Below are 19,675 nucleotides of genomic sequence, written 5' to 3'. Positions count from 1 at the left end.
CAGGCCTTGGCATCTAAGGTCTTCATCAGAGTACTGTAGATAGGCCGCCACCCTTAGTGGGTGATGGACAACCTTGCTGCAAGTTGTCACCAGGTTGTGGTGGCTAGGATTATCCCACTGGAGACAGAAAAGGTCAACACAGAGCTGAAGTTCTGTCAGCAGATGCATAGCTCCCAACTGTCCCTTTTTCGGGGGGGAGTCCCTTTTTGGGAGCCCTGTCCCTCTGTCCCTCTTTCACCCTCATTTGTCCCTCTTTCAGGACTTTGTCCCTCTTTCCATGTAAATATATATATTTTTATACTAAAAATGTGTTTGATTGACTCTAAACTTTATTCCCAACCTTTAAATTGATCTATTACTAATTTTAAACTGTTACTATGAAGGAAAATGAACCAGGATAGAAAGGACCAGTGTGGTTTGAATTCTTAAACAACAAATGTTTCTTATAAAATCTTTATGGTATGCGTGACTAGAGGCGTGGTGAAGGCGTGGCCAGGGGTGTGGCAGGGGCGTGGCTTAAGTGTCCCTTTTTCTCATCTCAAAAAGTTGGGAGGTATGGCAGATGAATGCTTACATCTAGTGGTATTGTAGTAAAGAACAAGCTGGCAAACCCAGTATTTTCAAGGGGGGATTCCTGAAAGGTCTCCCTCAGCCACACACAATACAGTATAATAATATGGTAGGACATCATGCTGGATACGCATAATACAATTTCCTGTCTGAACGACTGATTGGTCAGGAGCAGTTTGGATACAGATAATGAGGTTGGTAATTGGTAATGAAGGGGAAAGCAAAGCATTTACACAGAAGGGCACAGTGCTGTGCTCATACCTGACTCTGTTAAGTTCCCTAGAGCTGCTCCATGCTCTGTACATACACTGCTGCTCCATGCTCTTTACACACTCTGGTGCTCCATGCTCTGTACGCATGCTGCTGCTGCATCCAAAGTCAACTGTAGCAGGGAAAGAAAGGGTTCAGTGCTGTGAGCTGCAGGATGCCTGTAGATATTCTAGTGTCTCAACTTTGCCTATGGTTCAGGACAGAGCAATAGGAGCAAAGAGCAGAGCAGCAAAACACCTTTTTGGTGAGCTATATAATGGGTTCTTATTTTGTGCTGTTACAAATTTGTGAACTACTTATTGTTAGTAAGCCCTAAGATAATTCCAACCTCATGTTAGGTAACTCCTACTGTATTTCACGTTATACTGAACCAATGTGTTTCAGATCGAACACAGGTCCTTTCCATGATGTATGGCCTATATTTGGACTGAAAAGCCTAGAATTTGTTCACAGGCCTGCACTAGCATAGATTGAGTATATTCTGGCTTGGGCATGCTGGTCTACCATTGTTGTATATTTAAAGTGAATACAAAGTGAAGAGATAAACAATTGTATCTATCCTCCTGCTCCTAAAAATGTCTTTTAAATATCCCACAGTTTTATGTTATGTTTAAAAACTTTAAAAAGCAGATTTATTGCTTTATCTTTGCAAAGTATTTTTTTGACTGTAATTTCTAAAAGGACATCCGAGCTCAAAATTAACTGAGGTAAACAATTGTATCTGTCCTCCTTCTAAAAATGACATTTGTACTTATCCCACAGTTTTATTTTAAATTTAAATCTACTTTTTAAGCTTTTACTGTTTCATGGCATCTTCTCAATGACACCTTCATTGAAGTATGCCAGGGCAAAAAATCTATATACTATTTATCCTTTTTACCTCTTTCCTGCTCTCAGAAACCATTTACTGCAAGGAAAGTGTTTTATGGCTGCAATTCCTCATCAGTGAGGGTTACGCTATAGTCTGACCCGGCCCCGACCCAGACAGAAACTGTTACTTACATACCTGATTTTTAACTCTTTCAGGCAGAAAAAGAAAAAAAGGAACACATCATAATTATTTGTGTGGTAGGCACTGTACATACACATGTCTATCTCATCATGTCATATGTCACCACGGTTGTCCTTTAACAGTAGACTGACTGGGCCTGTACTGGAGAAAAACTGTGAGTTGCATAGTAGAATATTAACTCTTTCTGGCAGAGAAACCAGGAAAGCATCACAGCATATTTGTGTGCTGTGCACTGTACATACACACGTCTATCTCATCAAGTCACGTTACTTAAGGTTCCTTTTAACTACTTTAGCATTTTGGACGTAGCTGCTATGTCCAAAATGCTGCCACTGCTGCTGCTTGTTGCCGCGGCAGTTCGTGCGCGTTCCGGCCGCCGCCTGTTAGCCCAGAGATCAATGAATGGGAACACAGTTCCCATTCGTTGATCGAAGTCCCTGTATGAAAGAACGATGCCATCTACAAGACAGCTCCGTCTTTCACAAAGCCCATACTTTCACGTCCACGCATTGCTTCTGTTTTGCGTATTAATACTACTACTGAAACTCCTTACCTCTGCAGATCAGGACAGCTCCATCTCTGGACATGTTTAAATCCAGACTGAAAACCCACCTGTTCAGTTTGGCATTTGCAGAAATATAATTTTTATTGTGTGAATACTTTATTCTACTACCAACTATTGAATCTGAGTCCTATGGGAGAAAAATGCTATAGAAATGTTGTTGTTGGGAGGTGAAAGTTGCTTGAATGCATAAGGTGAAACATTGAAGGCTGAAGTGGTTAAAGAGAAACCGGAATTTTTAAATCTTAATAGGACCCAGAGGCATGTTATGTGCACAATGACATGCCTCTGTGTCATTCTATTGCTACTGCTAGTGCCCTCTGAAAATATCACAAGGCTAGCGATAATCTTCTTGTCGCTAGCCTGCTTTGTTTACCTGAGGCTTGTCAATCATGCTCCTGCGCATTGCGGCCTCCATTACAGGCTCTCCCCACCTCTGCTAGCTTCCTCCAATCTATGCTGTGATATATTTTATTAAATCTCTTCAGCCATTGAAGGGATCCCACACCATTGATTGTAGGAGTAGCTGTGGATTCACAATTTGCAGTTATCAACACCCTGGCTGCATTACTTAAAGAGAATCTGTATTGTTAAAATCGCACAAAAGTAAACATACCAGTGCGTTAGGGGACATCTCCTATTACCCTCTGTCACAATTTCGCCGCTCCTCGCCGCCTTAAAAGTGGTTAAAAACAGTTTTAAAAAGTTTGTTTATAAACAAACAAAATGGCCACCAAAACAGGAAGTAGGTTGATGTACAGCATGTCCACACATAGAAAATACATCCATACACAAGCAGGCTGTATACAGCCATCCTTTTGAATCTCAAGAGATCATTTGTGTGTTTCTTTCCCCCTGCAGCTATCTTCCACTGAAGTGTCAGGCTGTTTCTTCCTGCAGAGTGCAGACAGCTGTGCCTGTATGTAATTCCTCAGTATGTGAAAGCCCAGCCAGCTCAGAGGAGGATTTATCCAGCTTGTAAAAGATAATAGAACAGAGAGAAGCTGCACTAATCTAAATATCACACAGGCAGTGTGCAGAGAGGGGCCTGGATGGGGGAGTTCATAGCAGAACCACAACACTGAAGAACTTGGCAGCCTTCCAGACACAGGCCTGACAAGTCTGACAAGAGAGAGATAAGTTGATTTATTACAGAGATGGTGATAGTAGAACGTGCTGCAGTAAGCCAGAACACATTAGAATAGCTTTTGGAACTTGTAGGATGATAAAAAACAGGATGCAATTTTTGTTACGGAGTCTCTTTAAATGAATTATAATGGATTTACTATACACCTTGAATGGAAGAGCGTTAAAAAAAAATCTTTATTTCATTCATTTTGCAGCTAAGGGTTTTCAAAAACAGTTTCACATTTTTGAAACCATGGCAACAGTACTTTGGAGTAAAGATGGTCTATAAACTCCCACCTTTCTTGAATTCTTAGCTGCACAAGGCAGCAGACATTTGTACTCATTTTTAACACCTGGACTAAACCATTAACTGGCAGCAAATTCTGGTACATCTATTTTTCAATTATTTTTCAATAAAAACAAAAGTAACAAGAGTGATTGACAAAAATATTTTCTTTTAATCCTTGCTATGATATACCGTATATATTGCTAAACATAATAAAAATCTTGATTTTATTTTGAACCACCGAGTATGTAACCTTTGCTGCTAAAATATTAAAAGATGCGTGTTTAACTAGTCTGGGGTTCAGATTAAAAGAAAATGTGTAAAACGCAACATTTGTTATGCGATATTACCTCAAGAAAATAATGTAAATGAAAAATTAAAATACTACTTCCAAGCCATTAAATAAAATCAGGGTCACCAATCTTGATGGTCGCTGTACATGATCAAATATTCCTAAAGCAACCAACCCCCAAATTATATCTACAGCAGCAATTAACCTCCTTGCCGGTTATCCCGAGCTGAGCTCGGGGTAACCTGCGCAGGAGGATTGCTCTGGCCCTGCTGTGCCGATTTTCGCAATTTTTTTTTCTACACGAAGCTAGCACTTTGCTAGCTGCGTGTAGTACGCGATCGCCGCCGATTCGCCGCTACCCGCCGCCCCCTCAGACCCCTTGTGCAGCCTGGCCAATCAGTGCCAGGCAGCGCTGAGGGGTGGATCGGGACTCCCTCTGACGTACATGACGTCGGTGACGTCATCACGATCGTCACCATGGTGACGGGGAAGCCAAGCAGGAAATCCCGTTCTGAACGGGATTTCCTGCTTGCACAGATCGCCGGAGGTGATCGGAGTGGGTGGGGGGATGCAGCTGCTCAGCGGCTATCATGTAGCTAGCGCTAGGGTAGCAACATGATTTAAAAAAAAAAATTTAAAGTGCTTCGCCGCCCCCTTGCCAGTCAATCTCCAAATTAAAGGACACCTGAACTGAGAGGGATATAAAGGCTGCCATATTTATTTCCTTATAAACCATTCCAGTTGCCCGGTTGCACTGCTCATCTCTTTGGCTGTAGTATCTGGATCACACATCTGAAACAAGCATGCAGCTAATCCAGTGAGACAGTGAGTAAAAAACATCTGATCTGCATGCTTGTTCAGGGTCTGTGGCTAAAAGAGACAAAGCTGATGCAGGACAGCCAGGCAACTGGTATTGTTTAAAAGGAATTTAATATAGCAGCCTCCATATTCCTCTCAGTTCAGGTGTGCTTAAAGAGAACACGAGGCAGAATTTTTAAATTGTAATAGGACCCAGAGGCATGTCATGTGCACAATGACAAGCCACCCCGCCTCTTATTTTTATGCCTAAAATTTCTGATGGTGGCCCTGCAGCCAGTGGACAGGTTCATCTACACTTATCCAGCCAGTGGACAGGCTCTTCTACGCCTACACAGCCAGTGGACAGGTTCTTCTACGCCTACACAGCCAGTGGACAGGTTCTTCTGTTCTTCTACGCCTACACAGTCCGTGGACAGGTTCATCTAAGCCTACACAATCAGTGGACAGGTTCATCTACGCCTACACAATCAGTGGACAGGTTCTTCTACCCCTACACAGCCAGTGGACAGGTTCTTCTATGCCTACACAACCAGTGGACAGGTTCTTCTGTTCTTCTATGCCTACATAGTCAGTAGACAGGTTCGTCTACGCCTACACAACCAGTGGACAGGTTCTTCTACACCTACACAGCCAGTGGACAGGTTCTTCTATGCCTACACAGTCAGTGGACAGGTTCTTCTATGCCTACACAGTCAGTAGACAGGTTCACCTACGCCTACACAACCAGTGGACAGGTTCTTCTACGCCTACACAACCAGTGGACAGGTTCTTCTACACCTACACAGCCAGTGGACAGGTTCTTCTACACCTACACAGCCAGTGGACAGGTTCTTCTACGCCTACACAGCCAGTGGACAGGTTCTTCTACACCTACACAACCAGTGGACAGGTTCTTCTACACCTACATAGCCAGTGGACAGGTTCTTCTGTTCTTCTATGCCTACACAGTCAGTAGACAGGTTCATCTACGCCTACACAACCAGTGGACAGGTTCTTCTACGCCTACACAAGCAGTGGACAGGTTCTTCTACGCCTACACAGCCAGTGGACAGGTTATCTATGCCTACACAGTCAGTGGACAGGTTCTTCTACGCCTACACAGCCAGTGGACAGGTTATCTATGCTTACACAGTCAGTGGACAGGTTATTCTATGCATAAACAGCCAGGTTCTTCTACGCCTACACAGGCATTGGACAGGTTCTTCTACGCCTACACAGCCAGTGGACCGGTTCTTTTACGCTTACACAGCCAGTGGACAGATTCTTCTGTTCTTCTACGCCTACACAGCCAGTGGACAGGTTCTACTGTTCTTCTATGCCTACACAGCCAGTGCACAGGTTCTTGTACGCCTACACAGCCAGTGGACAGGTTCTTGTACACCTACACAGCCAGTGGACAGGTTCTTGTACGCCTACACAGCCAGTGGACAGGTTCTACAGTTCTTCTACGCCTACACAGCCAGTGGACAGGTTCTTGTACGCCTACACAGCCAGTGGACAGGTTCTTGTACGCCTACACAGCCAGTGGACAGGTTCTACAGTTCTTCTACGCCTACACAGCCAGTGGACAGGTTCTTCTACGCCTACACAGCCAGTGGACAGGTTCTTCTACACCTACACAGCCAGTGGACAGGTTCTTCTATGCCTACACAACCAGTGGACAGGTTCTTCTACACCTACACAGCCAGTGGACAGGTTATTCTATGCCTACACAGTCAGTAGACAGGTTCATCTACGCCTACACAACCAGTGGACAGGTTCTTCTACGCCTACACAACCAGTGGACAGGTTCTTCTACACCTACACAGCCAGTGGACAGGTTCTTCTACACCTACACAGCCAGTGGACAGGTTCTTCTACGCCTACACAGCCAGTGGACAGGTTCTTCTACACCTACACAACCAGTGGACAGGTTCTTCTACACCTACACAGCCAGTGGACAGGTTCTTCTGTTCTTCTATGCCTACACAGTCAGTAGACAGGTTCATCTACCCCTACACAACCAGTGGACAGGTTCTTCTACGCCTACACAAGCAGTGGACAGGTTCTTCTACACCTACACAGCCAGTGGACAGGTTCTTCTACGCCTACACAGCCAGTGGACAGGTTCTTCTACGCCTACACAGCCAGTGGACAGGTTATCTATGCCTACACAGTCAGTGGACAGGTTCTTCTACGCCTACACAGCCAGTGGACAGGTTATCTATGCTTACACAGTCAGTGGACAGGTTGTTCTATGCATACACAGCCAGGTTCTTCTACGCCTACACAGGCATTGGACAGGTTCTTCTACGCCTACACAGCCAGTGGACCGGTTCTTTTACGCTTACACAGCCAGTGGACAGATTCTTCTGTTCTTCTACGCCTACACAGCCAGTGGACAGGTTCTACTGTTCTTCTATGCCTACACAGCCAGTGGACAGGTTCTTGTACGCCTACACAGCCAGTGGACAGGTTCTTGTACACCTACACAGCCAGTGGACAGGTTCTTGTACGCCTACACAGCCAGTGGACAGGTTCTACAGTTCTTGTACGCCTACACAGCCAGTGGACAGGTTCTTGTACGCCTACACAGCCAGTGGACAGGTTCTTGTACGCCTACACAGCCAGTGGACAGGTTCTACAGTTCTTCTACGCCTACACAGCCAGTGGACAGGTTCTTCTACGCCTACACAGCCAGTGGACAGGTTCTTCTACACCTACACAGCCAGTGGACAGGTTCTTCTATGCCTACACAACCAGTGGACAGGTTCTTCTACACCTACACAGCCAGTGGACAGGTTATTCTATGCCTACACAGTCAGTAGACAGGTTCATCTACGCCTACACAACCAGTGGACAGGTTCTTCTACGCCTACACAACCAGTGGACAGGTTCTTCTACACCTACACAGCCAGTGGACAGGTTCTTCTACACCTACACAGCCAGTGGACAGGTTCTTCTACGCCTACACAGCCAGTGGACAGGTTCTTCTACACCTACACAACCAGTGGACAGGTTCTTCTACACCTACACAGCCAGTGGACAGGTTCTTCTGTTCTTCTATGCCTACACAGTCAGTAGACAGGTTCATCTACCCCTACACAACCAGTGGACAGGTTCTTCTACGCCTACACAAGCAGTGGACAGGTTCTTCTACACCTACACAGCCAGTGGACAGGTTCTTCTACGCCTACACAGCCAGTGGACAGGTTCTTCTACGCCTACACAGCCAGTGGACAGGTTATCTATGCCTACACAGTCAGTGGACAGGTTCTTCTACGCCTACACAGCCAGTGGACAGGTTATCTATGCTTACACAGTCAGTGGACAGGTTGTTCTATGCATACACAGCCAGGTTCTTCTACGCCTACACAGGCATTGGACAGGTTCTTCTACGCCTACACAGCCAGTGGACCGGTTCTTTTACGCTTACACAGCCAGTGGACAGATTCTTCTGTTCTTCTACGCCTACACAGCCAGTGGACAGGTTCTACTGTTCTTCTATGCCTACACAGCCAGTGGACAGGTTCTTGTACGCCTACACAGCCAGTGGACAGGTTCTTGTACACCTACACAGCCAGTGGACAGGTTCTTGTACGCCTACACAGCCAGTGGACAGGTTCTACAGTTCTTGTACGCCTACACAGCCAGTGGACAGGTTCTTGTACGCCTACACAGCCAGTGGACAGGTTCTTGTACGCCTACACAGCCAGTGGACAGGTTCTTGTACGCCTACACAGCCAGTGGACAGGTTCTTCTATGCCTACATAGCCAGTGGACAGGTTCTTGTACGCCTACACAGCCAGTGGACAGGTTCTTGTACGCATACACAGCCAGTGGACAGGTTCTTGTACGCCTACACAGCCAGTGGACAGGTTCTTGTACGCCTACACAGCCAGTGGACAGGTTCTTGTACGCCTACACAGCCAGTGGACAGGTTCTTGTACGCCTACACAGCCATAATGGGCCTATGTATGGTCAACACAAGCTAGCATGTTATACTATTGTATCAGCAACTTAGATATGTTGGATACTGTTTGTATAATTTTAAATGTCTTTGTTGCTGCTGTAGTGTAGGATGCATTATTCTCATTCTTTCTGAGACACTCTGTTACTAACTGTAATATTAATATGTTAATTGCATATGGTTGTTCAATAAAATTGAATCAAAAAATATAATTTTTAATAAAGTTAAACTACAAAAAAGACTCACGTATATGATAAACGCACACATTTTAGGCAGCCACGTAAAAAGCAGTGTGGTTAGCATGGTTAAGCTGATATGGTGGGAAAACATCTTAGTGCTAGAGCTGAAAAGCTTAGACATGAGGTTCTGAAAGGGGAAGGCCAGAAAAAAAAATGTTGCTAGGCACTTTTTTCTTTATGCTGTTAAAAAGCTGTATAAATAAGGCGTACAGTTGTCGCATAGCTATTACTAAGTAGAGGTAAGCATAGGCTATAAGGTGTATGTGTGGTCTGGAAAATGATCAATATCCCTGAATACTAATTAGGAAATATAGATGGTTTTACCACCTTATACCCCTCAGATTTTAGAAGGAATTTGATCATAAATTGATTTCCTACCGATATAGTACAAAGCTATGCAGCCGTCTGTCCCCCACTGCTCCTGGCTGCACGCACAGCCTTTCACAACTGTTATGGTGGCCATAAAATTCTCCGGACGCTAGATGGTCTGATTCGATTGAAACAAAAAACAATCGTGCGGGCCCACAGAAGGAAAGTTGCTAGCCAATTTGATTAGATTGATGAAATCGATCCGAAAAGTGAATTGATCCCACAATCTGATCGAATTGCTTAACAGCTTTCCTTTCGACAGTGGGCATAAACGATTGTTTCTGATAGATATTACTATCGAATCGGACAATCGATAATACGGAGAATTGTATCCTTAATGGCCACCTTTCAGTTGATTTTTATGGCGTAAACAACTGCGGAAAAGTTTTAGCTTTCATAAATTTTTGTTTGATTCGTTGTATATATTGAGTTGAATGTCTAATATATTACAAACTCTATATAGTGTATGCCTACTTTTATGCCACTAACTATGCAGCCTTACTGCACATTATTTTTTTCTTTTTAGTATCAGTGTAATTTTTTAATAGTTAAAAAATCCGACATTCATGTTTAACTTGACACACATTTTATATATAAATGGGTACAGCATCTCGTTAAAAGACCACCATTGTGGAAAATTGAAAAATTTTAAAATACATACATATCAAATGTACATTTCTTCCAGAGTAAAATGTACTATGAAATATTTTTTTGGTTTCTTTTTTTTTTTATCAGGCCGTTGATGTGCTATGGCATGGAGGGGCCCACCTTGTGTCGCCACTCTGCCTTCCCCTTTGCCATACTCACGCTTGATAATCGGCCGATGCGGTTATCGGCCAAATCTTTACTGGGGTATGTCATAGGAATGTAATCTGTTACTGTGATTTGATTTCTTATTGGTCTCTGACCTGTTACTGAGATTTGATCTATCACTGTATGACTGACCATTTGTCAAACATATTTTTTCACACCACGCCCACTTCAGTGTGGCTATGCCCCCTTAAGGTTCATCACAAACCTTTTGTGCGTGCTTGCCCAGTTTCTTTGCTTTTTTTCCCTACATGCACCACTGCTTTGAGGTATCTGCAAGTTTCATTTGTTAAGTTTTTTTTTTTTAAGTTTTCAAGTGAAAATAATCAGAGGAAGGATAATGTATGTGAGGGAATTACTAGAGGCCTGGCTGGTGATAATGCTGAGCTGGCTCAATGATCTGGGAATGCTGGGCTGGCTTGTTAAAAGACCTGGTGGTGCTGACTTGGCTTGCTTAACGTCTTGCCGACCGCTCCACGCCGATTGGCGTGAACGGCCTTCTAAGGGGCTAGCAGGAGATCGCGCGCCCTCCGCCTTCAGTCTTCCAGCGGCGATCGCCACTCTGAGACTGTTAGACGGCGAAACCGCCGTTAAAGATAAATGTACATCGCTGTGATCCATGGCAGCTCTGTACTGGGGACAGCCGTATCACACGGCTATCCCCCTGGGGGACAAAGAAGAGATCGGCGGTGATAGGCTGAAGCCTATCACAGCCGATCACAGTGATTGGCTGGCTGGGGGAGGGAGGATTGTAAAAATATAAAAAAATAAGCATTTTTATTAAAAAATAAATAAAAATATTGACAAAAACAAAAAACATTGGGGGAGCGATCAGACCCTACTAACAGAGAGCTCTGTTGGTGGGGAGAAAAGGGGGGAATCACTTGTGTGCTGAGTTGTGCAGCCCTGCAACTAGGCCTTAAAGCTGCAATGGCCATTTTAGTAAAAAATGTCCTGGTCACTAAGGGGGGTATTACACTGCGGTCCTCAAGTGGTTTAGGACCTGGTGATACTGTGCTGGCTGGCTTAATGACTTGGTCATGCTGACTGTGCTAGCTTGCGAGTGATGCTGTGCTGGGAGACCTGCTGCGCTGCCAGATGGCTGACCGTTGCCAACTTCTGGACCAGCTGCTGCTTTAAGTGTACCAAAGACCAACAAATAGTTAGAAAACAAGTGACACCCATGCTAACCTAGAAACAAACACATATATAAGTAGATAAATGCTAGTTCTACTTACATAACAGATGTATTGCACTGTCCATGTTATGATTCCTGTGAATTTTATAAAGGAAAAACAGACTCCTATTCTATGCAGTTTCCATCTTGGTTACTTTTGAATAAAGCTAAACCTGACATCATTTCCTCCCTCGCTCTTTTTTTTTTCTCCTCTTGCTAATTGTGTATTCATTACCCACCCTCCTCCCAGAGTGTTCAGGCACTCCCACTGAGGTCCATACTAGGAAGTGCACGGTCTTATGTCATTAGAAGGGGAAATAAAAGGAAGAGGAGGAATATATTATAGATAAAAAGATCCCCTAGCATGCAACTGTTTGCCAATAGCAATTAAGGAGCCAGTGCTCCTAAGGTATGTAATAACTCCAAACCATAACAGCAGAAAAAGTTTTTAATGCAGGATTAGCATCTTTATCACTTAATACACGCAGACCAGTTGCTGTTGAAATTTGATTTTTATAGTGACAATGCCGCTTTAACCTTAACCTTATCCCTCATGGTGGTGCTTAACCTTAACCCAACAGAGCGGTGCCTAACCTTAACCACTGTATTCAGTGAGAGTGTTGTAGCTCCAATTTTTGATGGATATAACTGGTATTTGGTGCGATCGTTGTTGTAGCATTTTATATCAAAAATATAACTAGTATTCTGCATCACTGTTGCAGTCGCATTGTCATATAAATGGTACTCAGCGAGAGCGTTGTAGCCGTTATTTTTAGAGGATATGACCAGTTTTCCTTGATTGTTGTGGCCGCATTTTATGTTAGATGTAAACAGTATTTAGCGTCATTGTTGTGACCACATTTTAATAGTATTTACAGTATAAAAATTACCGTAGGTCCCTCTATTGTAACCGTAAACATTTCCATGGTATAGCCATGATAAAATAACCGTAATAAAATTACCGCCACCCTTATATTGCCCTTTTCACAAATCATGGCAAAAAACATTGAAGTCTATGACGGCACCCCTTTTTACACAGACCGCTCTGGACAACTTTTCAACTGAGACTGCTATACACACAGTTGTATTCTTAGACATTCACAGTGCCACGTTGCGGAGCTGTGTTATGAAGTCTTATAATGCAGTCTACTGCAATGCAATGCTAATCCTATGGGCCGTTCATAGTGCGACGTTATGCTGGGAATACACGGGTCGTTTTTTCTGCTCGATTCTCCACTTGATCGATTTTGCCACTCAGTTCTCCACACAATTCTCTTATCTTCCGCTCGTTTTTCTTATCTTTTTCCATTCACCTCTATCAGGAATCGAGCGGCAAAATTATCGAATGGGAGATCGGACATGTCGGAAATTATGTATCTAAACGTCTATGTGTCGCAAAAACGACCTGTGTATTCCCAGCATAAAAGTCGCTTTGGAAAATGTTGCGTTGTGGTAACTCGCTGCTTGCAGTGCATTACATCTCAACACAGACACGTTGCCACTTTAACGTCGCATAAAACACACCGTCCTACTGTGAATGCGACCTTACTCGCATTTTTAGGTGAAATACCAATATGGCAGACTCAGTATTCCCCGAACTTTAATACACTTAATATTCCATTATGTGTGTACTGATAGGAGATGGTTTCTTTTGCATGACAGACGTCTGTAATTCCCCTGAAGAATACATTCATCTTTTCTTAGCTGTGAATAGTTTATAATAGAGGATGATAACTAGCTGAAATCTATTAAAGGGTAATCACCGTGGAACGGTGTGATAAAAGTTGACAGTGTAATTTGAAACACGCACGTTGGGCTGCTCCACGTGACACACGTGAGAAGTATTCCAGTAAAGGTACACCCAAGGCGTGCAAACATCAAACATGTCCTGACGAGTTGGCTGGAAGCTGATGAGATGCACAGAATGCAGGGAGGGTGGATCAGACTGCACAGCCATAAATGTTAGCATAATCCTGTGAATGCTTCTTGCTGCTTGGCCTCAGTCTGAGCGTCAGTCTACGTCACTCTGATGAATACTTTCTTCATCCTGTCAGACTTAAAAACTGCTGATCTAGATGTGGTGATTCATAAACAAGTATGAGGAATAGATGGTTGACCTAAAAGCTGGAGGAGGGGAACTATCTCTGCCGCCTGTACAGTCTGGTTTTTGCTTTCATTTAGAAGCAGGGCAGCTGGAGTGTGTGGTCCTCTGTTCTGCATACATTTGAAAAAGGTGCCTGTTTAAAATGGCACAGAATAGCGGTAGTAGAATATTGGTACATTTACTGATATTCTACTACTTCATTCATATGGTAAAATATTGGAGATATTTACAGATATTTTACTATGACCTAACTTCTCTCTGCTCTCACACAGAACCCTCCCCTGGTGGTGCCTAACCCTAAAGGTGGCCACACACCATACCAGTTTTCTTATTTTGATTAATTACAAGCATTGCGATTCAATTTTGCAATTAATTGGAGGTGTCGATCAAAAAAATGGTTGGTTAGAAAAATCAAGACAAAAAAAGTGAAGTCTGGTATGTACTGAATAGTTACAATTTTTTTTGGTTGAATACCATTTCACCATCCATCACACACCATACAATGTTTGTTAAAATTGGTCTGAATTTCCCAACATGTCCAGTCTCCAAAAATTAAAAAAAAATCAGATTTTTAGAACGAAAACAAATAAAAAAAGCTTTTGATTTTTCGAGAGAACCTATCATAATTATCAAAGTACTGTATAATTGGATCTTTTAGTTGTATGGTTTGTGGCCACCTTAAAGAGAAACCGTAACCAAGAATTGAGCCTCTTCCCAATCAATAGCTGATACCCCCTTTTACATGAGAAATCTATTCCTTTTCACAGATCATCAGGGGGCTCTGTATGGCTGATATTGTGGTGAAACCCCTCCCACAGGAAACTGTGAGGATCATGGTCCTGGCAGTTTCCTGTCTGTGAACCTCATAGCATTGTGGGAAATAGCGGTTTACACCTGTTTCCATCTGCCAAAAAAGCAAGCAGCATCTACTTCCACTGACATCACCTGCCAGCAGTAAAAATGTCAGCATGTGATAAATGCCAGAATGTAAATTAGGGAGAGGAAAGCTTTTACAATGGGCAAACACTGACTAAATCATTTATACATAATTATTGTAAAAAGGAAGCACTTTTTTATTACATTATTTTCACTGGAGTTTCTTTTTTAAGGCACCTGCACCTGAGGCCCCATTTACACTCAATCAGTTGCTCTCAGTTATAACTGAAAAGACAACTTATTTTCAAAGTAATTCCATGTTTTCCTATGGCTCAGGTCCCACTATATGCGTTTTAACTGAAAGCTTTTTTACAATGCACTGCTATGGGGTTAAAAAAAACAAAAACGCGTACTAACACATACCAGCACATTAAGTGTAAAAAGGCCTTTAACCCCCCCCCCCCCCCCCTCCTTTGTAGTGCCTAAACAGTTAATGCATTGGTGTGCATATTTTTTTTTCTTCATTGCATTGTGAAAACGTTTTCAGTTAAAATGTGTATAGTGGGAACTGAGCCATAGGAAAACATGGACATCACTTTGAAAATCAGTTGTCCTTTCAGTTTGGCTATCTTTGCCTAATATTACTGGCCAAAATTAAGCCATCTAAGGTGGCCACTAATGATCCAATCGTTTTCATCCAATCTTACCATTTCTATGTAATATAAGGTAACTGCCTGAAGTATCCATTCAGTATATTCACTCAATTTACCCTCATACTATATAGATTTGGTAAGATTGGATGAAAAAGATTGGATCATTAGTGGCCACCATTAGGCTACAATTACAAGAAGAAATGCTTTTAATCTGACAAGAATATCCCATTGCTGCTATAGCAGCCCGCCACCATTCTGCCAAGGAAACCACCAAAATGTTTTCGCCATTGACTTTCTCCCAGAAAATATAGTTCTATCGCATGCTTAGTCAGCAGCTTGAGTTCAAAGAAATTATAAAACAATCAACAGCTGAACTATTATTTTATAAGGGCACAAAAGTACAGTGTTGATATCATTGCAATTAACCTAGTTAATAAATTAATATCTCCTGTTATTTTGCCTCATTTAACCTGTCAAAATAAAATGAATGATGTGCCCTGAGTTGCAATTCTCCAGCCTCACCTCAAGATTCAGCTGTTGCTGCACAGTCCATCTGTTTGGTGGTAGGATCAGGCCACAATGGTTTGCTTACCTCCCCCGCACTCCTGGATGGCAGATATCTGTAGATGCGTGGGCAAGGGCTTTTGGGTTTACATAACCTTATTTCAGAGTAACCAAGCAGCTCGGGGTGACCCAAACCACTAGGAATGTATAGGGGGATAAAAGAGACAGAAAATACCTCCTACTAAAAAGCAATGCATGGTGTAATTTGCCTTCTTTGTGACACTCCATTTAGCTTGCTGGTACTGGTTGTTTTAGTTGGTTTTTTTTACTCCTGAACACTGGAAAATATGTGCATGGAGTGGGGCTGAGGGACATTTGTCACATCCATGGACCTATGTAGTGGATGACAGAAGCACTTGTGGGAGTCCTCTTTCATGATAGCAAACTCGAGATTGAAAATGGCTGAAAGACTAAGCAATATTAATGAAATATGCAATATTAATGAAACGCAAAGTAAAACAAGATCTCACTTGTGACTAATACGCAAATTCTGGTTTCACAGGTACAGAAATATCCAGAATTGGAATACAGGAATCCCCCTTCCTACAAACCAGGTTCCGTCCTAGGAGATTGTAAGTTGAATTTGTCATTTGAGTCCTGTGTTAAAGAGGAGCTGTTAGGTATAAGGTCTCAGAAAAAAAAAACACATATATCAGTAGCTAAATATTGGCTGTACTTACATTACATATGCATTTCACTGTCCACGTTTGGATTTCACTGAATGTTTATATAGTATTTGCAGAGAATGATGCTCCTGACAGCTCATGGCAGGTTCCATGTTTGTCTGTCTCCTATGCAGCAAATTGTGTCGTCATGTCCTCCCTGCTTCCTGATGATTCGACTCACAAAAAAGGTCCTAATGGACAACACTACTGTGCAGTAAATATTAATTAGCCATGTGGCTAGGAACAATAGCGGACTCATGCAGTATACTCTAATGGAACATATGCCGTGATTTTTCAGTGCTGTGAGCTGGGCTGAGTTACAAGCTGCTGTAACTTGAGCCTGTAGCTTCTCACTAGCAGCCGAGGGGAGGACCCAAGGTGGGAAGAAGCAGCCCCAGAATGCTTTGCAGTATGTTATGCGGCCTCTCGTACTTTTAAGAGCTTGGGAATAACAGCCTTGCTGTTCAGCACACATCAAAAGTAAGAGAGATTTTTAACTTCAGTATTGCCTTTTTGGCTTCCTTCTAAACTGTTTAACACAGGAGAATAGAGGTTTAAATTAGCTTTTGCAGCCTGACAGTTACTCTTTAAACATGATTAAATGTGGATAAATTATTTACTTTCGGACAACTCTGTATTTGGACATATAGTATAAACTTTTTTTGGTTGTTTTCGGTGTTCTTTTAAAATATTTTTAACTAATTATATCCATTTATACAATACTGTAACACTTAACGGGAACCAGAGACAAAGGCTAGTTGAAGATGTTATACATACCTGGGGCTTCCTCCAGCCCCATAAGCCTGGATCGCTCCCACGCCGCCATCCTCCGCTGCCTCTATCGCCGGTACAGGGTCCCGTCACTTCCGCCGGACGCGACCAGTTGTACGCATGCACAGGGGCTTCCTTCGGCTTTGTACGCATGCGCCTGCGCAGTATGGAGGAAGCGCACTGCGCTTGCGTCGACTGGCATGAAGACAACTGTGTCTCTGAAACGTTGTAACTTGAGTCGTTTGTAAGTATGGAACTGTCTGTAATCTGATTTGGGAACAGCTGGTTAATGTTCTGTCAGTTTACAAGGCTGATTAGCTGCTGCTCAGAATTTTTTCTCCTCTAGTTCTTTCTGTAGTGAGAGATGCATGTATTGGTTAAACCCACTGGGGCACAATGCCTACATACATACATCCGTTTACCTCTAATCCCTATGAAACACGTCAGTTTTTACAAGTGGTAGTTAACACAATAGGCAACCAATCCATCAGATGTGACTCTAAGAACTGTGCTGTTGCCTAAACATCCTTGAGTTCCAGCTTTTCGACTTTCACCCAACTACCATTAAACCTGTTGGGCGTTAACCTCCCTGGCGGTATGATTATTTATCTCCAGATTTTAGGGTCTAAAAGCGGTGCAATTGTTTTGCATGTTTTTAGACCCTAAAGCCGCAAAACAATCATGACGCCAGAAAGCCTGCAGCAGCCCAGCACTCACTTGCCTCCCTGGCATCCAGCAATGCAGTTCTCCCTCTGTACTCCGGGTGGCGCTGTACCCCTATAATAAGATTGCCAGCTGTCGTCATGACAAACAGACGGGCATCTCACCAAAGGGATCCGGAGCCTTCGAGGACAGGAAAAATGGTTGCCGGCGACTGGATCCCTGGGTAGGTGAGTTGAAACGCCCGCTGCGCACTATGCTCTGCATTAACCTTGCGGCAGCCACCACCAGTCTGACTCTGGGTTACTGCTCTTAGCTGCGGATTTTCAACCCCGAGCCTGACTCGAGGTTACCGCTAAGGAGGTTAAGGGCATAGCTCCCAACTGTCCATTTTTCAGAGGGACAAATCCCACAGTCCTTCTGAAAAAGGTAATCAAATCCATCTGTCCCTCTTTCTGACTCATTTTATTCATTTCAGGACTGATGTAAAGATCTGTGAAAATGTATGTATATTTCTACTGAAATATGTGTTTAATTGACTCTAAATATTATTTCTGTTCTTTTAATTGATATATTTTGTATTTTCAAATGTTACTATAAAGCAAAGCTAATGATGGAAGAGAGGACCAGTGTGGTTTTAATTATAAAACTTATTTTTTATTGCTCACTAATTCTTTGTGGTGTGTGACTAGGGAAATGGCAGGGAGGTCTCTTAAAATGTGTCCCACTTTCTCATCTCATAAATTGGGAGGTACAGTATGTTAAGGCCCATACCTACCAAAAGATTTTCATGTTAAATCGTTAACAATGAACTATTGTTTGCCTGATATCGTATAACATTGTTTAATGGAAGTTTAACTGATGCCCAATTATACGATATACCGTAATCGTTTGCTTTGAATGACCGTCATGATGGAGATCCAATCGTAGATGGTCGTTCCACTCTCCATTGACCCCCATGCTTATTGCCACAATTGTTCAACAGCTCGTTCCTGGCCAATGTTTGTTCCCAAGGTATGGTAGGGATCAGATTGTGAGCTCCTTTGAGGGACAGTTAGTGACAAGATATATATATATATATATATATATATATATATATATATATATATATATATATATATATATATATATATATATATATATATATATACACACATATATATATATATATATATATACACATATATATACACACACATATATATACACACACACACACACACTGTACAGCGCTGCGTAATATGTCGGCGATATATAAATACTTAATAATAATAATACTAAAGGTACGCAATTGTGGAGGATCGATCGGGAACAATCGTTCGTTGCATCTTTTGTCGCTGTGTATCCCCCGTATCTTCTGCAATCTTTGCGGTGGGTATTCAGCTTTAAGGTGAATTAGCAAATAAATAGGACATTGTTTGCAGATAAAACTGGCCGCTACCAAGCTGGAAAATACAGGTCAAAAATATATATCCAGCTAGATAGGGTTAGAGAATTTTTTTTTATGATGTGGAGCTTACCAATAGCTGGCAATGTTTCAATAAACATCATGGTGATACACAATGAACGCATATGTGGTCATACTGGGATTTCTCTGAAGAGAGAAGAACCATTATGTAGAAAGCAGGGAGTGTGTGTGTGATTATAAGGGGGAGGAAGGGTTAATTACATCACCATTGATTCACCAGGGAGAGGAAAGGAGATGTAATTTCCAAGTTGGGAAAAGCAGAGAAGCTTCCGGATGACTCATTGTTCAGAGGTTACAGTGCAGTCACCGGCTCCTCCCCCATCCCCAGTATGCAGACTGCAGCCACCGCACGCCCTCTGCTGGCCGAACCTGTAGGTGACTGTCACACATACAGAGTATTCTCCTCAGCGAGGCTGTTGTGTGGTTGTGGT

General features: G+C 42.7%; 1 long non-coding RNA gene across 1 annotated transcript in view; it reads left to right on the top strand.

The window, feature by feature from the left end:
• LOC137561566 (uncharacterized) overlaps positions 1 to 16,235 on the top strand; it is an 83,517-nt gene extending 67,282 nt beyond the window's left edge. Inside the window, exon 5 of the long non-coding RNA XR_011030050.1 lies at positions 16,183 to 16,235. This is a non-coding gene — a long non-coding RNA (uncharacterized lncRNA). The remainder of the gene's footprint in view (positions 1 to 16,182) is intronic.
• Positions 16,236 to 19,675: the final 3,440 nt, after the last annotated feature.

Source organism: Hyperolius riggenbachi, chromosome 3 (genome assembly GCF_040937935.1).
Source record: "Hyperolius riggenbachi isolate aHypRig1 chromosome 3, aHypRig1.pri, whole genome shotgun sequence".
Taxonomy (NCBI): Eukaryota; Metazoa; Chordata; class Amphibia; order Anura; family Hyperoliidae; genus Hyperolius; species Hyperolius riggenbachi.
The sequence above is the reverse complement of the archived record's forward strand: the minus strand, read 5'-3'. Positions and strand labels throughout refer to the sequence as shown.